The sequence below is a fragment of the Hevea brasiliensis genome, chromosome 4, assembly GCF_030052815.1.
Source record: "Hevea brasiliensis isolate MT/VB/25A 57/8 chromosome 4, ASM3005281v1, whole genome shotgun sequence".
Lineage (NCBI taxonomy): Eukaryota > Viridiplantae > Streptophyta > Magnoliopsida > Malpighiales > Euphorbiaceae > Hevea > Hevea brasiliensis.
The window spans coordinates 87,598,712-87,603,264 of NC_079496.1; the positions used below are offsets into that span (position 1 = coordinate 87,598,712).

Below are 4,553 nucleotides of genomic sequence, written 5' to 3' on the forward strand. Positions count from 1 at the left end.
GCATGCAAATCGAAGGGTTGATTCCCTTCAAGTCTTCTATTTTATACCCTGTGGCTTTGTTATGGATCTTAAGTTCTCTTAACAATTTTTCCTCTTTTAACTTAGACAGGCTAGCATTAATTATAACAGGATATTTAGAATTTGAGTCCAGAAATGCATGCCTTAGTGAGGAGGGGAGAGGTTTAAGCTCTACCTATTTGGCATTTTCCTGGAGCTTACCTTTGGTTTGTTACTCCTTCAACTTTTCCATCTCGAAAGCCTTAGCTAAGGGTAGGGGTGGATGAGCTGCTAACCGTTGTGCATAGGCTGCTATTTCTATATTTTCATCATCCACTGTGTGGCTATGTACAATACATGCTTCAAGAGGATCTTTAAAATGTGTCTTATGAAATTCCTCTTCAGCTTGTTTGTCAATTATGTCAACCTTAAAGCATTCATCAGGTTCAAATTTGTGTTTCATTGTGTCGAACAAGTTGAACTCCACTTCTTCTTCTCCTACCTTGAGGGTTAGTCGCCCATTTTTGACGTCTATGATGGCTCCGGTGGTTGCCAAGATGATAGGGATAAAAACATCTTCTTCCATCTCAAGAACAACAAAGTCTACTGGAATGAAGAATTTGCCCACTTTGATAGGAATGTTCTCAAGTATGCCCACAAGATATTTAACAGATTGATCAGCCAATTGCAATGAGATTGTCGTGGGCCTAAGTTCTCCTATCTCTAGCTTTTTGCATATTGATAGAGGCATTAAACTGACGCTTGCCCCAAGATCGCAGAGGCCTTGTCTATTTACTTGTTACCAATGAGGCAGGGTATGGAGAAGCTTCCTGGATCTTTTAACTTTGGAGGTAGTTTGTTTTGCAGTATGGCACTGCATTCCTCTGTTAGAGCTACTGTTCCATAGTCTTCTAGCTTTCATTTCTTTAATAGAATTTTCTTAATAAATTTGGCATAGGATGGCATCTGAGAAAGTGCTCCAGTGAAAGGGATGTTGATATAAAGTTTCTGTAAAACTTCTAAAAACTTCCCAAACTGCTTGTCCAATTTGGCTTTCTGAAATCTCTGAGGAAAAGGTAGGGGAGGCTGGTATGGCTCTGGTAATTTCTTTGTCTTCCCTGCTTCCTCTTCCTGATCTTTCTTAGCTTCTTCCTCCTTTTTCTCTGCTTGGCCTTTAAACTTTTCTATGTTTTCCTCTGTCGGTTCTACCTCTGGTTGCACTAGAGTTCTCCCACTCCTCAATATAACTGCCTTACAATGCTCCCTTGGGTTCATTTCTGGTTGGCTAGGCAGTTTGCTAGCAGCCTTACTTGAAGAACTTGCTTACTGAGTGATTTGATTCTCTAGCATCTTATTATGGGTAGCAAGTTGGTCCATTCTGGAAGTCAGCTATTTAATCAATTCATTTTGCTGTTGTTGAGCTGCTAGGAATCCTTTCATCATGGATTCCCTGGTCATCTTCAGCTCAGGTTGTTAAGGTTGAAGAGGTAGTGATGGCTGTGCAAAGTTTTGACCTCTGTTCTGAAATCCAGGGGGTGTTGGTGGTTTGTACCCTTGTTGCTTGTTTATTGGCTGGTTCTTCTAATTGGACCATGAGAAATTTGGGGGTTCCTCCATCCAGGGTTATTCACATAGTTCATTTGTTCTGTGGAGGGTTTATTGAAATTGCTATATTCTAAACTCATGTATCCTCCTCCATAGCTATCCTCATGTTAATTGTTTCTACAAACTGTGTTGGCTTGCATTCTTTCGAGTCTCTTTGTGAGCTGATCAAATTGAACATTTATCATGCTTAGGGCGTCTACTTCCAGGACCCCTGCAATTCTCCTTGCATTTTCTCTTTCTTTTGACCACTCATAATTATGGTATGCAACCCTTTCTAGATGTTTAAGTGTTTGTGTCACTGTTTTCTCCTTTAGATCACCTTCTGTAGTTGAATCAACTGTTCTCCTTGTAGAAGGTGGTAACCCATTATAGAAATTTTGCACTAATAGCCAATCTTCTATGCTATGGTGTGGACATTCCCTCTGCAGGTCTTTAGATCTTTCCCATGCGTCATAGAGTGATTCTCCTTCCTTTTGTCTGAAGGTGTTAAGCTCAAGCCTCAGTTTTGCAGTCTTTGCAGGTGGAAAATACCTTGCTAGAAAAGCTTGAGAAAGGTTTTCCCAAGTGGTGAACGTTCCAGCCGGTTGAGAAAGTAACCACTTCCTTGCTCTGTCCCGAAGGGAGAATGGGAATGCTCTAAGTCTTATTGCTTGATCAGACACTCCATTCATCTTGAATGTGTCACATAGGGCAAGAAAGCACTGGAGTTGATGGTGTGGGTCTTCTGTTGGTGAACCTGCAAACTGGGTTTGTTGAATCATTTGGAGCTATGCTAGTTTTAATTCAAAATTGTTGGCTTCCACTATGGGTCTAGTGACACTAGGCTGAAATCCTTGGACAGATGGAGCTCGGTAATCTATTAAGAGTCTTGGTCTGTCATTATTATTGGTCATGGTTGGAATTTCAGAATCTTCTTGATCATGCTCTTGATGTTTCCTTTCCCTCCTAATGGCTCTCAAAGTTCTGTGTATCTCCAGATCACAGTCCAAAATTTCTTCTTCTGGCCTTGTTCTGGTCATATACCAGATCGGGCACCTGATGTTAGTAGTATGCCCTAGAGCATACCATTTAGTATGTATCTTGTACATATTTTTATTAATAAAAGGCATTTCCACTTTTTCGTTTACATAATATATTTATGTGTAATAGAAAAGGTCCATTGATATTTTGTTAGAAATATTATTCTTAAGTTGTTAAGAATATGAGTGACAATATTTCTAGCACAAAGTATCATAAATAGGTTCACAATCGAGGATACTTCATAATAAGGACATGACTTATCCAAAAAGATTGTATTCATGTTTGTTCCCAAGTTATTTATATGAGATATAAAAAAGATGGAATGGTGAGTCTCATGCCATATAACAAACATGATAGGCACTTATAAATGATAAGTAGGCCGAACCAGTGACACTTATGACAAGCACATGGAGTTTACTCTTGTCAATGTTCTGTCATAAATCATATCAGTGCATATAATCTTTAGACCTGAGATAGCACAGTTATCTTGTATATAGGTAGTTTGAGTTTGATACTGCTTTCATACTTGTACTATGTATGGATATATGGGCATGTGTTGACTCCTACTAGTTATATATGGAGGTAGGTGTTGATCAAGATGGAATCTGTTCCTCTAAGTAAATAGAGATAAAATCCTATGTTCATTTAATTATTCTTGATGTTTCAAGTTCCTGGCCAGGACAGATAGATTTATTCAAAAAAGAGTTTCTGATGAGAAAATCTTTTAATCAAGAACTAGAATTAAAAGAGAACATAATATTCATAGCAAATGGAGTTTGACATAAACCATGACTCCAGCTTGAGTTGGGATTTTGTAATAGAGAGATTCTATTGCATGGTAACATATGATTATAGGTTCATTTAAGGTAATTCTTATTACTAATTGGGTGGCCATGGCATGCTATGCTAGGTGTTAACCATGGTCTATGAGGTGCATAAAATGATTTAGAGAAATCATTTATGGTGAGAAAGAGTTCTGATGATATTAAGAGTTGATATCATGTCTCATTGCTAATTAGTGATGAGCCTAGTAAGTCACACACATACACAAGTTATCACCTATTTAAATATGATTTAATTAATTAATTAAAGAGTTTAATTGATTAATTAAATAGGTTTGGTTTGCAATTAAATTGCAAAGTCCCTAGCATGACTTGAAACCAAATCTAGATTATTAGATGTGTAGTATAAATTAAATTTATATTTAAAGTGTTTAAATATGAATTTATTTAATGAGAAATTAATTAATAGAGATTAATTAATTAATTTATATTTGATATAAATTAATTAGAAGAAGAAAAATAATTATTTTGGGTTAAGAACTCAAAATTAAGACACAGGGGCATTTTGGTCATTTCACAGTGTGGCATGTGGCACCATGAGATGGTGACACATGGAATTACACATAAGCTTGAAAAATGTTTTTTAATCATGTAAGATGATTAAAATCAAGATTAAATATAGGTTTGACACTTGGCACAATGTGATTGGGTCACTTAAACCTAGAGCTAATCAAAGGGTGACATGTGGCAAGGGTTTAATGTGTTAACCTAGCTATTTAAGTGTTGTTATGAAAAGAAAAATAACCAGCAGCCACTCCTCTCCTTTGTCACGCCACTTTGAGGCTTTTCATCTATTCTTCTTCATCTCTCATCAATTCAAAGAGATTAGCCATCAATCTCTTGAATTAAGAACACTAGAAATTGTTTCTAGTGTCCTGTTTACATCTCTAATCTCTTAAAAGGCAAAACTTGAATTTCTAATTAATAGAAAAAGCTTTAGAAGCTGTTCAAGGGCTGCCATAGGTGTTCTTGGTGTGGACAAGCTAGAGGGACAACATCTGGTGTCTTGAAGACAAATCTCAAAGGCGCAGACATTGCGATTGCATCAAGAGGTTAGTGTAATCGTTCTTGATTTAATCTAGGGTTCTA

General features: G+C 37.0%; 1 non-coding gene across 1 annotated transcript; it reads left to right on the plus strand.

Moving 5' to 3' along the window:
• Nucleotides 1-2,001: 2,001 nt before the first annotated feature.
• On the plus strand, nt 2,002-2,108 carry LOC131179690 (small nucleolar RNA R71). Its single transcript, XR_009148577.1, has one exon. It is a non-coding gene; the product is annotated as a small nucleolar RNA R71 (small nucleolar RNA).
• The last annotated feature ends 2,445 nt before the right edge of the window (nt 2,109-4,553 follow it).